Genomic DNA, 17,166 nt, shown 5'->3' with positions numbered 1-17,166 from the left:
AATAAAGAGAGGTGGGTATTGATAGGGATACTGTTTATCATTTGAGCTATCATCAAAGATTGGTAAAACATAGCGAGTATCTTCATCCTTTTCTAATTGTTCTTCAAGAATGGATTCAAGATCTTGATCAGCATCAAGAAGGATGACAGTCTTAAGGGATTGTAATAGTTTCATATCTTTTTTAGATTTATTAGAATATCTTTTTGCAAAATGTCCTTTTATCCACAGATAAAGCATCAGCCTGATCCCTTAGTTTTTGAAGTTCTTTGCTTGAAGAAATTAAAGGAACGTCGTCTTTTTGATTTAAACAGTTTACACTTGTATTTATGGCAATGATTTTTCTTTTTGTAGGAGTAAAGATTAGTTTCTTTGCATTTGATCTTTAGATAAGGCTTTTTATAGGCTGATTGGAGTTTTGGCTTTCTTTTCAACATGAATTTTAGAAATTGTTATTGCTTATAAAGCTTATTTAGGGTGGACAAAGCTAGTTGACATATTTCTCCTGGAGAGATTTGCAACATATCTTTCCTTAGTGTATTAATTGCTCTGTGTAGTTCTAGCTATAGTTCTTCTGGTAATAAAGCAATGAATGTATGCTTGACATTAACATCATTAGCACTATTTAATATATACCATTTTTCAAACATTCATTAGAAATGCTTTTGAAGATCTTGTCGATCAAGTAAATAACACTATCTCAAAAAAACTCCTGTCTGCTTCTTTTATCAATAATATTGAAATCTCTAAGAAATTCCTTATGGATTGCTATAAGGAATTGAGAAGCATTAAGCTGAGTAGTGCTAATCTTGTCAAATTCGTTAAGACTTTAGAACCATTCTCTCAAATTTCCAATCATCCTTGTGAGGAATTCTGAAAGAACTTCCATATAGTAACATCAAATCTAGTCATTTGTAAGTCAATCCAAGCACTAAATTCCTAGAGTCTATCTCTCTATTTGTATGGAGGCAAGTCATCAAATGTGAACTAGGGTCCAGGTGCAGGTCTAAAATTAGAATCTTGATGGAGGGGTTCATATTGAACTCTTTCCATAGCTTCAGATTCTGCATCAGGAGGATTTTCCACAACTGTTTCTATCCTAGTTTCTCCCTGAGTTTGTTGTTGATGTGTTCGAGGTTAGACCATTGCAATTTTCGATAAATAAACTAGGTGTTGATTTGTTTTAGAATTCGTGTATTCTATGCAGGCCTTGATTGAAGCCACAGAGTTTATCTTTTCTTGTTCAAAGAAAACCTAGTCAAAAACAGCATTTCACATAGAAGCAATAGTTTCAGAGGGATTTGAGGGATCTTCAATCCCTTTGAGTTTTTTAAATGTGGCTGGTGGCTTGGTCTTTAGAGATGGAGGTGGTGACTTTATGATTAACGATTTTTTTGTGATTTTGGTAAATGATGATAAAGCTTAATGATCTTGAGGTTCTTCGTAAGATGGTGGATTTTAGGTCACAGATTTTTTGGTTTTTAGAATGGTTGTTTTTGGGCTTTTCTAAGATTATTTAGAAGAAAATGTTTATTTTTTCTTAGAATAATATAATTTTTAGTCCTTTAAGTTTTCAAATTTAATTTTTATCAATTTAGTTTTTTAAATTTATTTTGATTACTGACTTGGTCCTTATTATTTAAAAAAAATTATATTATTGAATTTGTTAACTCAAATAATAAAATATTGATAATAACTATGTAAATTAGTAAAAATGAGTATAATTATTTAGATAGAAAAAAAACCGACTTTGAAATTTTAAACAAGAGAACAAAATATATTATAAGGGATTATATTAATAAAAATCAAACTCATTCATATTAACTTATTTTTATTTAGTTACACACATATATATATCAAATTATTAATATGCTTTACCTTTTCAATCTTAGAGGACTAAATTAATATATGAGATAAATTTAAGCAAGTAAAAGTTTCACTAACCCTACTTTCTTCGGTTCTTCGGATTGGAGGGATCAAACCTGTACTTATACTTTTTTGGCCTTGGCAAAAAGAAATACAAAAAAGAAAAAATGTTAAATCATATTGCATCATATTTCCCTGAAATTCAACATGCATCCAGCAATTCGGTCTCATCCCTCATGGGACCCCAACGTCCACTTGTTCTACTAATTGGAAGGAGGAATAGAAGCGGTGGCGAGGAACGATGGCGTCCGAAATTTCTACTTGATGCATGGTGCTGAAAATGAAGCTAGAACACTAGATAACCTTTAAAAACTTGCTCCGCTCTCTCTTCTCTTCTCTTTTGACCCATTGGAATCTTCATGTAGTGATGTTTTAGTGCTTCTCAATTCTGGACAGAAGTGGGAATTTAGAAAGTGCGAACATTCATTGTTGGAAGGTAAGCTTCACAATTGGGATTTTCAGATTGTGGGTTTTATTGGAGAGTTGAATCAAGCCATTTTTCAGCATAGCGGTAAAATCCTTCCCACCATTCTGGCGTCATTTTGAGTTCTGAGTTGCATATATAAGGATCAGTTTGGTTGTTAGCCGCAATATAGCAGCAATTGAAGCTAGGATACAAGGGATGAAGAAAACGTGTTAAAGCATTGTGAGTCATAAGATAAATACCCCTTCTTACTCAGTTTTCTAATTTATCTTTCGATTTGCTCACCTCTAAATCTGTTCTGTTCTGGCCAAAACGGTGGAAAGCAAATTGCAGTGACTGTTGGAAGCATGGTAATGTGGTAATTGGAGGCAGTAATATTGAGTTATGTGGTAAGTTATTTCCAACTTTTCCCATCAATGATTATGCTGAAGATATGGTAAATATGAGCTGTTACTGATTGGAAATTTTGCGGCACTGTGATGTTATTGAACTCTTGTTCTTGATTGTACAAATAAGGTGGCTTGGTTCTGAACTTGAATTGTATAGCAAAGAAATTTGGATTCTGCTTTTGGTTATATGTTGCTCATTGTGTTTCATTATGGGCTGCTGGAATTTGCAGCAAGTAACAGCTTTAATTGGTGAAAGAGTAAAGGAAAAAAGGAAGAAACTTGAGGTAAGAATTTCTTATTTGTCTTTGGCTAGTTCTGGTCCTTCTGGACAGTTTCGGGGACATAATTGTTGTTGCAACATATCTTTTATCATTTGAAGCTCTTATGTCTATGAACATTTTGTATCTTGTTTAAGGTCTTTGTAGGTGAAAAATACATATAAACGAGGTTAGAATTAGTTTGGGTGCATGTGTGATTCTTGGTCTATCAAAATGTTATAATTTTGTATTAAAAGAATTGAGGGATCAAATCAGAACAAACAGCATGTTAAATTTCATGAGATTTCGAGATGGCATGGGAGCCAAGATCTATTCTTGAGGTGCACTTAATTTCTGTTCAAACCATTTTCAAGAAGTTTGAGGTTAATAATGATTTAGTTTCTTTCTACATAGAAGACATGCTTTTCTGACTAACAGTTTAGATATGTAGTTAAGATTTGGCGATTCCTGAATGTCCGATTTCATGAGTTTAGGCGGCCTATCTCAAAAATATGAGCCTGTATAACTCGTAGGGAAATTGAAACTAAGAATAGGCGCTGCTTGGACTTGTTTATCTTGTGGCATTGAGAATGGGGTGGTGGCTCCACTGTTTCTGTTCTTGAACAGGATGTTGTATGATGAGGCCATGGCACTAAAATGCTAGGTCAGTTTTGTGAAGAAAAATAGGACTTTCTTAATTATTTTAATTATGTTATAAAAATGGTTCAATGTTTTTAGAGGTAAGCAAACTAAAAGGTGATAAAAGAACTTACTAACAATCTGAATAGAATGAAACTGTTAAAGCAAAAGCTTATCATCCTCTAGGAATTTTGAATGCAAAATTGGGAGTTGCTTTAAGAAAACAATTGGTGGTATTTTTTCTTCATCTCGTCTTTGCCTTTATTGGAGATAGTCTTTCCCAAATAACATAGATCCAAGTTATAAATTATTCCTCAAATACTTCTGATTAGAGTCCACAATTTGTTGGCCAAAATTGACAAGGTAGATTCTCTTTATCTTTCCTTGACTTGTTTGCTACTTCATGTGAGGGTCAAAGATATATGAAGTTGTAATACATTTAGAATACTTACCAACTTCTGATACACTTACGATAATTTGTAAGAGTCCAATGTATCTTAGGCTTAATAGTTTTCTGGAGTCAAAGAGATTTACCTACTTTCATAATAGGAGTGAAGCACACGCACTTTCAAATGGCTTCATCCTTTTGCCTTAACATGCTTTTACTTAAACATTCTGAATAGTGAACATTTTTCCCTTGGATTTTCTTAAATTAGATTGGATCTTAATAATCTTCTGTTGCCCCCAAGAATCAACAGTGGGGTTATCTATACTTCTCACTGCTTGTGAGGTGCCATCCTAATACTAGGACGAAATCTATTGTTATATGAAAATTATGACACACACACACACACACACTTTTCCTAATTTTATTCTAAATCTGTTGTTTAAGACAATATGACTAATTAAGTAAAATGTGCAGTTTAGAACTTTTCTTATTATAGGTTTTGGGCAAGGTTATTTAGGGTGTAGGTGGACATAACTATTAAAAAGTGATCATAATCAATTAGTCTATCTACACCTATCCAGTTAGCTTCAAATCTCAAAGGTTACTTAAGCAAATCACATGATAAAGTCCATGAATATACTGTTCTTGTTTTACACAGGCATATCTAATCTAAGTATATAAAAATTCTGTGGGTTTTGATATCTAATCTTATTATTATCTTTTAAGTTTTTTGAAGAAAGGTGAATATCTTATCTTAATCTTCTAAAGTGTCAGATGTTAAGAAATATTTGTACATTGTCCGATTTCATTTTAGGGTCCCACATATGTTTACTAGGATCATAAGTGAGAATATATGTTTCTTTCAAATTACCCACTTTAGGTTAGAGCTAGTAATTTGGGTCGGCCGAGCTTATTCAGGCCGGACTTATTCGTATCGGGTCTAAAGTGTCCTGTCCTCTTTAAAAAGCCCACATTACCAAGCCCGACCCTAACTTTTTTCGACCGAGTTTGGCTTGGCCAGTCGGGCTTAATCAAATTGCCAACTCTATATACATATAGAGTTGGAAATTATTCCAGCGGTCAGGTTTATTCGGGTCGGGCTTAAAGTATCATACTCTCTTAAAAAGAACTTATATAGCCAAGCTCGGTTCTACCTTTTTTCGTGTGGGTTTAGGGTGGGCTGTTGGATTTGGCCTAAATTACCAGTTCTACTTTAGGTATGCAGTCTATTTTTAATATAATCTTTTGTTTCAATTTATTCGCTTTTGTGTTCTCATGAAAAGGCATAAAGATCTAGGTTCTTAAATCCTCAATAAGCAGATACTCCCTAAGTATTACTTGTATGAACTTCCATTTTGGGATTTTGCAAACTATATATGCCTTGCCTCAAAGATTTTTCTTGAGGGTAAAAGTCATGATCTTAGTAAAAATTATTCCTAAGACATTGCATTGAGCATTAAATGATACCTCATAATCTTCAAAGCAAATATCATTGTAGTAAGTTCTAAATCTTGGGTAGAGTAGTTCCTGTCATGTCATAATGCCCTCTAAAAGGGGGAATTTTTTCTATTAATTAGGTGATTAATTATTAGGCATTATAGGAAATTTTTCTACAATTTGATTGGGAGATCATAATTTTTGTACAATAATAGTAATTGTCTTGACTATTAATTAAATATAATTGACAATAAATATTTAGAGGCCTTATTTCAAGAAAATGAGAGTCCTATCATATAATGGGTACCTTGAAGATTAAAAAGAAAAAAGAAAAAGAAAGGGGAAGCTGAAGACCAATAGAGTTTAGAGATATAAATAGGGGCAAAGAAGAGATTCGAATTAAAAAGTATAATTTAAATTTTTATCGAATTCATTTAATTTAAATTTAATTAGGCTGGACTACAAATTAAGCCTAAAATAATTTAGATATCAGAGTCTATTATTTGCCACAATTAAATTATGCTACTAAAAGAGAAGAAATTCATATGGTTCTTGTTTGACCACTTTTAGAAATACCAATAGAGTTTAGAGATGTAAATATGGGGAAAAAGAGATTTGAATTAAAAGTATAATTTAAATTGTTATAGAATAAATTTTGATTAAAATTTAATGAGACTGAACTACAAATTGAGCCTAAAATAATTTAGATATCAGAGTCCACTATTTGAAACAATTAAATTACGGTACTAAAACAGAAGAAATTCTTATGGTTCTTGTTTGACCAATGTTAGATGTTCAAAAAGCTACAACAACAACAACAAGCCTTTATCCCACTAGGTGGGGTCGGCTACATGGATTGCAAGACGCCATTGTGCTCTATCATTTATCAAGCTTTTAGGAATATTATTAAGAGATCGCGTTCAACAACTTCCAAGAGTGTTCTCTTAGGCCTACTTCTACCCCTCTTAATCGGACTCAAAGTTATATGTTCCACTCTTCTCACTGGTGCCTCCCTTGGTCTTCTTTGTACATGCCCAAATCATCTCAACCGATTTTCTACCATTTTTTCCTCAATAGGTGCTACCCTCACTTTTTCGCGTACGTGCTCATTTCGAATTTTATCTTTATGTGTATGTCCGCACATCCATCGTAACATTCTCATCTCTGCTACTCCAACTTTATGCTCTTGCTGTCCTGTTAGAGCCCAGCATTCACTACTATATAACATTACCGGTCTGATAGCAGTGCGATAAAACTTTCCTTTAAGTTTATTAGGCACCTTACGGTCGCAAATAACTCCTTTAGCTTTTCTTCAATTAAACCACCCAGCTTGAATCCTATGTGAAATATCTCCACTGATTTCGCCATCATTTTGAATAATGGCTCCCAAATATCTAAACTTTTCCACTTGAGGTGTAATTTGATCTCCCAATTTCACTTCGAAATTATTGTCGAATAATCTCTTACCAAATTTACAATATAAATATTCCGTCTTACTCCTACTCAGATGGAAACTTTTCGACTCCAATGTCCTCCTCCATAACTCAAGTTTGCAATTAACCTCTTCTCTTGTCTCTACTATAAGAACTATATCATCCGCAAGTTTTAATAAATTTATTTTGTTAGGATTACCTTTATAGACTTTTTTCCCAACTTCACTTTGCAAACAATTGTTTGTAGAAACTTCAATTTTGAAAATGCCAGTCCAAACCTATACTTGAACGTTTAATATGCCTCCATTGAACATTGACATTGTATTAATAACAGAGTATACAATAATTTGACTATAATTTTTATGTTTTGTAAGTCTAAAGCAGAGGATAGTGCACTCAAAATTATTTCACTCAAATCGTAATAGACATTACCCTTATGATTATGTTTGAAAACTTTTACTTAAAAAAAAAAAGACTGTGTTTGGAAACATAAACTGTATCTATAAAAAAAATAAATAAATAAATAACAAGAGAAGCGTGGGGAGGGGAATACACGGGGAAAAAGGCAAGGTAAATAATATTAATGGGTGAAATGGTATTTTTACTTTTGAACTATTTCACGGGAAGCATGGGGTGTCCTAAACTATTTATTTGAGCAATGTGACCCCTTAAGTGTTAAAATTACTGCAATGTCATCCCTTGATTAACACGTATTGATGTTAACTGTTAATTTTATATTAACATTGGATTAAAGGGCAATTTTTCCCTTAAAGTATTCATAAAGGGGTAACTTGCATCTTAAAGTTCAATAATGTGGAATAGTTGACATCCCTATTTTTTTAATTGAAACATGCCACATTATTTTTAAGGTGTCACATGGTTTGCCAGCCAGGTATTTATTAGTAAAAAGAAAAAAAAAGGGTATGTTATTATGTACTAATGTTCAATTAATAGCACTATTACAAGTTATATCTATCTATACTATCATAAGTTATATAGGTACCATTAGTCAGTGATGTATTTAGTCAGGATAGACGCATATAATTTGTGGCAATACCATCAACTTATAGTTAATGTGGGCTGACAAAGCTTTTTTTTTTTTTTTGACTCAGTGAGTCCTTGATGTGCAAGCCAAATGGCATCCATCTGTTTCTCATATTTTTTAACCAAAACATGTGCATCATGTCTTAATGTTGACCATTAGTGTAGATTAAGATTTTTTTTCTTGATTGACAAGTGTCTGATTAGCAAATTATGATAGACATATATAACCTGAGACAATGTTGTTGATTGATTGTTAATTAGGGTTGATAGAGTCTTTTTAATGATGAATACCTGGTTGGCAAAACATTTGCACCTTAAATATCATGCCATATGCTTGCTGCATGTTTAAATGAAAAAAGTAGGGGTACTAATTCACATTATTAAACTTAGGATACTATTTATTCCTTCATAAATACTTTAGGGATGAATATGCTCTTTAGCCTAAAGTTAATGTAAAGTTAACAGTTAACGTCAATATTTGTTGGTTAAAGGGCAACATTGCAATGATTTTGACACTTGAGGGGTGATATTGCTCCAATAAGATAGTTTAGGGTGTTCAATGCTTCTTGCGAAATAGTCGAGAGGAAAAAAATGCCCTTTAATGCTAATACTAATCCCTCATACACTGTAACATGTCAGATAAGTATTTTGGTATTGTAAAAATAACTTGATTTACAAATAGGTGAATGCTAAGTTGAAATGGATTGTAATGTCATACTTTTCCATGGGAAAAGCATTGGAAAGTAAATTTCATATGTTTCTTCATTAATTAAAATTAATCTTGTTCTTCTCTTGATGATATGTGTATAATCAAAGGTATGAAAATTGGTCAAACAAATTGAATTCACATGTTATAATTATTTTTATGTAAAGAAGTACATTCTGTTTTGCTTAAAGATTAGACAAAAAAATGCATGGTACTCCATATGTGTAAATAAACAAAACTAAAGATTTGAGGGTAACATGTAGTAGTCCTCCATTAATACATGAACAATGTAAGTAGAAAACAACTAAGATTGAATTTAAGGATGCTTTTCCTCATGAAAAATTTAGTTGAATTCATGTATCCTTCCGGATACAATAAGTTTTGTGCAACCTCTTAAGTTGACATGTATATTGTAATTTAGTTTCTGTATAATGTTCAAAAAGAAAATCATTAAACAGTGGTACTATCATAGATGAGGAGGTTGTGATGGTGACATTAGGGCTTGGGCAATTGGGATACCATTGTAAGTCTAGACTAGGAACGGAAATGCAATAGAATCTTATCTTGATATGTATATAGATGGAATTGGTGCCAATTTGCATGTTACTTTTATGTGTCATCATCTCATGCATGAGTGGAATAAGAAGAATTGAGACTAATCTTAATATTATATGTTTATTATGCATTAGGAAAATGGCACCAAGAAGGCGAAGTCAATCTAGCAAATCAACTAGAAACTCATCTGATAGGAGTTTGATTAATGCTATTGAAGGAATGGCTGTTGCAATGCGAGAGCAAGCAGAAGCAACGGCTACTGCCAGCAGAGAACAAACTACCGCTACTGCACGTTTGGTCTAGATGTTTCAGGACCCAAAGATGAGGATTCAAATCCTGTTGAGAATCAAGAAGGGGATCTAGAAGAACAGTTGCCTACTAATGAAACATATAATGCACCAAATTCTATGCAAAACCAAAATTTCTATGGTTTGGTTGAATTTAGGAAGGCTAAGCCACCATCTTTTCAAGGAGGGTACAATCCTGATGTTGCAGATGAGTTATTGGAGCACATGGAGAAAATTTTTGAGTTTATGGGATGTTTTGATACCTAGAAGGTATCTTTTGCAACTTATATGTTGGTTGGAGAAGCATACAATTTGTGGAAGGAGACTAAACGGACAATGGAAGCTCATGAAGTGGAAATCACTTGGGAAGGATTTAAGATGTCTTTTCTTGACAAGTATTTTTTGGAGAACGTGAAACATGAGAAAGAAATTGAATTTTTGCATCTGGTTCAAGGGATGATGACCGTGGATCAATATGTTGCCAAGTTTGAGATGCTGTCAAAGTACTCATCTTTCTTACATACTAATCCTGCCAAGTCATAGAAGGCTAGGGAGTTTGAAGTAGGATTGAGATTTGATATTCAAAGAGCAATGATTGCAATGGAGATACAAGATTTTACTATACTAGTGAATAAGTGTAGAGTTGTGGAGAAGCAGTTGATGGAGGTTGAATGGGATAAGCAAAGGAAGAATTTTTGGAACAAACGCAAAATGGGCAACCTTCAGAAAAAGAACTTCAAACCCTTAATCAATTACAAGAAAAGTAGGACTTTAACCCCTTATAGCAAATGTGGTAAATCACACAAGAATCAACATTGCTACCTTAGTCAAAATGTTTGCTACAAATGTGGGAAGGCTGGCCATTATATGAAGCAATGTCCAAAGAATAAGGGTAAGGCACTTGAGGGGAAGAATTCTATTCAAAGGCCAATGACAAAAGGGAGGGTCTTTACTATGAGTGGAAAGGAAGCAAAGAAATCCACGAACCTGGTACAAGGTACATGTTTTGTTGATGATGTTCTTTTACTTGCACTATATGACTCTGGAGCTACACACTCATTCATAGCTATTGGTTGTGTGAAGAGATTAGGATTACCTGTGAGTGAGTTACCATATCAATTACAAATTCCTACTCCCACGGGGGAGAAGGTTTGCACTATACATGCTTGTTTAAATTGTTCTATTCAGGCTGAAAATCAATCCTACCTTTCTCACCTTGTTTGTTTACCATTAAATGATGTTGGTGTTATATTTGGCATGGACTGGTTAAGAGAAAACCAAGTGACTATTGATTGCACCAGAAAGCTTGTCATCTTTCCTTCCTTCCATGCGCCACAATTAACTCATATTACTGCCTACCCTAAGAGTATATGGAGGTGGATGAAGAAGATGCAAGAAGAACTCCCTTAAACCAAAAAGAGATGTTAAAAGTCAATGAAATACTAATTGTTAGAGACTACCCAGATGTGTTTCCTTCGAAAATAACTATCTTGCTTAGAGAAAGAGATGTTGAGTTTGCTATAAATCTTATCCCCGGAGTTAGTCCTGTTTCCATGTCACCTTTAGAGTTGAAAGAATTGAAGGTTTAGATAGAGGTTGTCTTAGGCTATGTTTGGTTGGAGGGAAGGGGAGGGGGGGGAGCCCCCCTAATTTGGGGGGGAGATTTTGGAGGGGAGGGACCAAACAAAGGCAGGGAAGCCCCTCACCTCCTCTCGTAAAATAGAGGGAGGGAAAATTTTTTTGCCTCCCCACCCCTCTCCTCCCTCCAACCAAACACTACCTTAGAGAAGAAGTTTATTCAACCTAGTGTGTGTCACCTTAAGGAGCTCTTGTTTTATTTGTTAAAAAGAAGGATGGAAGTCTTAGACTATGTATAGATTATAGACAGTTGAATAAGATATCCATCAAGAATAAATACTCACCTTCTATGATAAATGATCTTTTGGATCAATTGAGAGGAGCCTCTATCTTTTCAAAGATTAATCTTAGGTCTGGATATCACCAGATTAGGTTTAAGGTTGAAGATATGCTAAAGACAGCTTTTAGAACTCGATATGGACATTATGAATTCTTAATAATGCCTTTTGGGTTAGCTAATGGTCCAGCTGTATTTTTGGATTATATGAATCGAATTTTTAGACCCTACCTTGACCAATTTGTGGTTGTGTTCTTAGATGACATTCTTGTTTATTCAAGGTCAATAGAAGAACATGAGGGACACCTTCGCCTGGTATTACAAGCTTTAAGGGAGAAACAATTGTTTGCCAAACTAGAAAATTGTGATTTTTGGTTGAAAGAAGTGAAGCTTTTATGATGCATAATCTCAAGCAAGGGCGTGTCAGTAGACCCTAAAAATGTAAAAGCAATCCTGGAGTGGAAAAAAAACCCAATTTAGTTGTAGAAATTAGGAGCTTCCTAGGATTAGCTAAGTTTTATCGTAGGTTCATCCATGGGTTTTCACAGATTGTCTTACCTTTGACTAGGCTAACTCGAAAAGGAAATCCATTTATGTGGACCAATGAGTATGAAATTAGTTTCCAAACTTTAAACGAAAAGTTGACTACCTCTTCAGCTCTAATTCTCCCTGATCCTAAAAGAAGATTTGAGGCATATACTGATGCTTCTAAAAGGGGCTTAGGTTGTGTGTTGATGCAAGATAAAAGAATTGTAGAATATGCTTCTAGACAACTTAAGTCTCATGAAGAGAATTACCCCACCCATGATTTGGAATTAGCTACAATAATGTTTGCATTAAAGATTTGGTGACACTATTTGTACAGAGCTGACTTTGAAGTATTTAGTAACCATAAAAGTCTCAAATATTTGTTTGATCAAAAGAAATTTAGCATGAGACAAAGAAGGTGGATGAGACTCTTTAAGGACTATGAATTCAAGCTTCAGTTTCACCTGGGGAAAGCAAATGTTGTTGCTGATGCTCTTAGTAGGAAGTCCTTACACATTGCCTCCATGATGGTAGAAGAAGCTAAAATGCTAGAATATTTTAAAGACATTAGACTCTTTATGATTGTTTTACCCTAAAGCCTGCACTTAAGTGAATTAAAGGTAGAGTGTGACCTGAAGATACAGATCAAAGAGGCCCAACAACAAGACCAATCCTTGCAAGATCGACAAGGGTGCCAAGATTTTTCCCAAAGCATTGATGGGACCATCATGTTTCAAAGGAGTGTGTGTCCTCGAGATAAGAGAACTCAAACAAAAAATCCTAAAAGAGATTTATAGGAATAGTTACACCATTCACCCTGGATCCACTAAAATGTATTAAGATTTGAAAAGGATGTATTGGTGGCCAAGTATGAAGAAAGAAATTTCTGACTTTGTATCTAAGTGTATGGTATGTCAAAAACTCAGTATCAAGAATCAAAAACTTTCTGTTCTTCAACACCTAGAAATTTTTGAGTGGAGATGGAATGATATTATAATGGACTTTGCCATGGGGTTACCTCAAACACAAACCGGTAAGGATGCCATTTAGGTTATAACTGATCGGTTAACCAAGTCTGCCCATTTTTTGCCTGTCAAGATTGATTACTCCTTAGATAAGCTTGCCTAGTTGTATGTGCAAGAGACTGTAAGTTATCATGGTGTGCCTTTAAGCAGTCTTTGCTAGGGATCCCATATTTATTTATAGATTTTGGGAATCTTTACAAGAAGTTTTTTGAGCTAAGATACATTTGAGTACTTCTCAGACTGATGGTGAATCAAAAAGAACAATTCAAACTTTTGAAGATATGCTTAGAGGTTGTATTTTTGATTGAGGAGAGAATAGGGAAAGATATATACCATTGATGGAGTTTGCATATGACAATAGCTATAATTTCTTTATTGGGATGGCATCCTATGAAACTCTCTATGGTAGAAAATGCCAATCACCTTTGTGTTGGTCTGAGGTTGGTGAGAGAAGATTGTTTGGTAGAAAAAAATGTTGACCACTCAAAGTAGGCAAAAGAGTTATGTTGATGAGTTGGAGGAAGTAGTGCATGTATTCTTAAAGATCACTCCAACTACTAGAGTAGGCAGATCCAGAAAATCCCAAAAGTTGAATGCAAGATAAATTGGACGATTTCCAATCACTAAAAGAATTGGACTTGTAGCCCATCAAATTGCTTTATCCCTTAAATTGTCCAATCTTCATCCTGTGTTTCATGTATCTCAACTTCGAAAGTGTATCCTTAATCCTTCACACATTATAGTGGAAGAGTCAGTGCAAGTGACACCAAATTTGAAGTATGTGCCCAAACTTGCCAGGATTGTGGATATTGATTAAAAAAAAAAAAAACTCTTGCGGAATAAGACTATCTCTCTTGTAAAAGTCTTTTGGGAAGGATTGCACCCATCACAAGTGACATGGGAAACAAAAAAGCAAATGCAAAAGGAATATCCTGAATTATTTGACCAAGGTAATTATGTTTTTTGAAGTTAAAATTCTTGCAAGGTAGGAAAATTTTTTAAATCTTCTCTAAAAAGGAATCTCATCTACTATTTAGTTAAATAATTATTTAGAATAATTATTTCTGTGCAATAAATAGTAGTAATTATGTAAATTATGAAAATTGATTGATAGTAACAAATAGTAATAAGGATATAATTTTAAATGGAAAGATTATATGAAAATTTTATAAAGATAACAAATAATAACTAAATAATAAAATTTGAAAGCAGGATAATTTGTTTTGTTAATTCATAAAGTTTCAACAAAAGAATTGTACATTGTGCATATCATTCATATTCTTTAATGCATGAAATTTGTATCGAAAGGCAAGTTCTTGTTTGTATTGTGGATAGAAACCACGTGATGTTTTCATGTTGTGGATTATTTGAAGGGAAGCTCTTATGTTATTCTCTTGATACACAGATCATACTTTCTATGATGATGATGTGACTGAATATTGATGGTGGATTTTTTTTTTAATCCCCAATAAATGTCTTACATGTCTTCCATTTCACCTTAATCATTGGAGTTTCTTTCATAGAAAGTCAGTGCATAAGAGTATGGGACGTTGTACAATGAGCCTGGTCATTTAGAAAACAGAGTCTAGGTTTAGGGAACATAGATACAGAATTATGGGAAAGGACTAGAATATGGTTAATTTTTTACCAGTTGCATGGTTACATAATTGTTAGTCATGATAAAACTCATTACACATGCTAATAACAAGAGTGATTAAGGTGCCAAAATATCCAATAACATTTTTTCTGGCAGTTTTTGGTATTCTTAAGTCAATAATGGTGGATGAGTATCCATTAATTTCATTAAAGAGACCAACCTTCTCCAATCTATTAAAATAATATGATGTTGATTAAGTTTTAAGGACAGAACTTAATGGATTAGGGAATGTTGGCATCTTTTATAAAGTTAATGGGTACTTATGTATCATTGTTAACTTGAGGATACTAGAAGCATTTAGTGAAAAAGTTTATGGGTATTTTTGTATCTTAATCTTAAGAAAAAAATTGTGATTTTTGCATGGGGCAGCCAAATCATTATTTGTTCTAAAATGTTAGATCCTATTGACTAGAATTTCGTAGTTTCCACTTTGTTTTCATTTTCGTGATCTATTCAGGTGCTGATACTCTGGATCGTTTTCAAGGTTGATTGTCTACTCTGCCATCATCATGTGGGGTTTTTATGCGAATAAGTTTGGGATTGTGATTTTGGATGTAACATAATTCTAATCCTTCATGCACCATAACCCCAAGGTGTAAGACAATTATGTAATGTGTTATTTTGATGTCATATGTATAAACTGTAGAACTCTGACAGACATATCGTGTCTCTTTAAAGCAATAATGCTTTTATTACAAGAAAACAAGATAGCTAAATGAAACATAATCTAAATTACAAGAAAACAAGAAACATAAATGAAACACAATCCAAAAACATAATCCAAAATTATTCTAATTATTTTTCAACCAAACTTGTCTAATCCTGATTTTTAAAGAAATCAACCATCTCTAAGTGTGTCATAGCATCAAAGCCATTAATATCATCCAACTCATTGATATCATCATTTTTGTATACAAAATTTGCCTCAACATCATCATTTTGAAAAGTGAAATTTGATTTCACAGTATTTGAATTTCTTTTGATGGAGGCTTGATAAAACTTTACTAAATGCTCAAGCGTACAATAGATATGTGACCAATTCCCCTTCATACCACACCAATAACACTGATTTTCAGTAGCTTTTGGAGGATCGCTCTAATCTTTTTTTTGCCCTTCATTATTTTTCTTCTTTTGGTAGGTATTAGGATTATAACTAATACTACCGCCGCCGCCATTATAATGGTAGTTAGCATGTCCCCTGCTACGACCACATCCATGGCCACGGCCATGACCATGACCACTAATTACTACGCATAATCACATTTGCTTCAGGGAATGGAGCTGATCCAGTGGAATGGATTTTATGATTTTTCATTAGCAACTCATTATTTTGTTTAGCCACAAGAAAACAAGAAATTAATTTAGAATATTTTTTAAAACCCTTTTCATGATATTGCTGCTGTAAGAGTACATTTGAAGCATGAAAAGTTGAAAATGTCTTCTCTAATGGTCCTCATTATTGATTTTCTCACCATATAATTTTAATTGAGAACTTATTTTAAAAACTGCTGAATTATATTCACTTATAATTTTAAAATCATGTAACTTCAAATGCATCAATTCATATCAAGATTTAGGTAAAATTACCGTTTTCTAGTGGTTATACCTTTCTTTTAGGTTAATCCACAATTCTAGTGGATCTTTTATTGTAAGGTATTAAGCTTTTAGCCTTTCATAAAGATAATGATGAAGGAATATCATTACCTTGGCTTTATCTTGATTACTTGCTAGATTTTTAGGTAAAATTGCATTTCCTAGTCCTTTGATGTCTAGGTGAATTTTAGCATCTAACACCTATGATAGATAATTCTTTATCATAATATCAAGAGCCGTAAATTCAAGTTTGGTAAGATTTGTCGTGATTCAAACTAAAGTAATAATAACAACTAGAATTATGATAAAATTAATAAATAAAGCATAATAAATAATTATTATAGTAAAAAAAAATATTTCACACACACATGCTAAAATATAATTTATAATGAAACACAATAGAAAGAGGCACAATATAAAGAAACACAAATATAAATAACCAAACTTACTAAACAAATAAAGCATAATAAAGATAAATAAATGTAATAAAGCAAATAAATTGATGGATAAAGCAAATAATTTATATGATATTAACAAATAAAATAAATTATATTAACAATATAAATTGATCAACACATGCACAAACACAACATGTATAATATTTATATCTAGTATTAATTTAATGGAAGACTAAAACAATAATAAAAATAATAAAGAAATAAATAATAAAGCATCAAAGATGAAGAAGAAGAATGATGACGACGACATCAAATACATAAATAAAAAAATAAAAAATAAGTATATCAATCTTCATAAAATATATAATAACAAATAATAAAAATAAAGCAATGGATGGTAAATAAGACTTGATTAAATTAAATCACTAATCAAATGATTATTTTTATATAAATAAAATGAAAAAAATTAAACTTACTTTATAATTAAGAAAATAAAATGATGGGATAATAAAACAATAAAATATAAGAATAACATCATCATGAATGTCAATAAAATAACAATATAAAA

General features: G+C 32.8%; 1 long non-coding RNA gene across 2 annotated transcripts; it reads left to right on the top strand.

The window, feature by feature from the left end:
- The first annotated feature begins 2,053 nt into the window (after window positions 1-2,053).
- On the top strand, window positions 2,054-15,267 carry LOC129318511 (uncharacterized). 2 transcript variants are annotated; one of them, XR_008595257.1, is made up of 6 exons: window positions 2,054-2,359; window positions 2,428-2,569; window positions 2,671-2,736; window positions 2,967-3,020; window positions 9,330-10,479; window positions 15,065-15,267. It is a non-coding gene; the product is annotated as an uncharacterized LOC129318511 (long non-coding RNA). The 2 variants fall into 2 exon arrangements; XR_008595256.1 differs by having other exon boundaries at window positions 2,055-2,569.
- Window positions 15,268-17,166: the final 1,899 nt, after the last annotated feature.

This window comes from Prosopis cineraria, unplaced genomic scaffold, assembly GCF_029017545.1.
Source record: "Prosopis cineraria cultivar Desert tree isolate PC_DT_omini unplaced genomic scaffold, ASM2901754v1 PC8, whole genome shotgun sequence".
NCBI classification, from domain to species: Eukaryota; Viridiplantae; Streptophyta; class Magnoliopsida; order Fabales; family Fabaceae; genus Prosopis; species Prosopis cineraria.
This window is presented reverse-complemented; position numbering and strand designations above follow the sequence as displayed.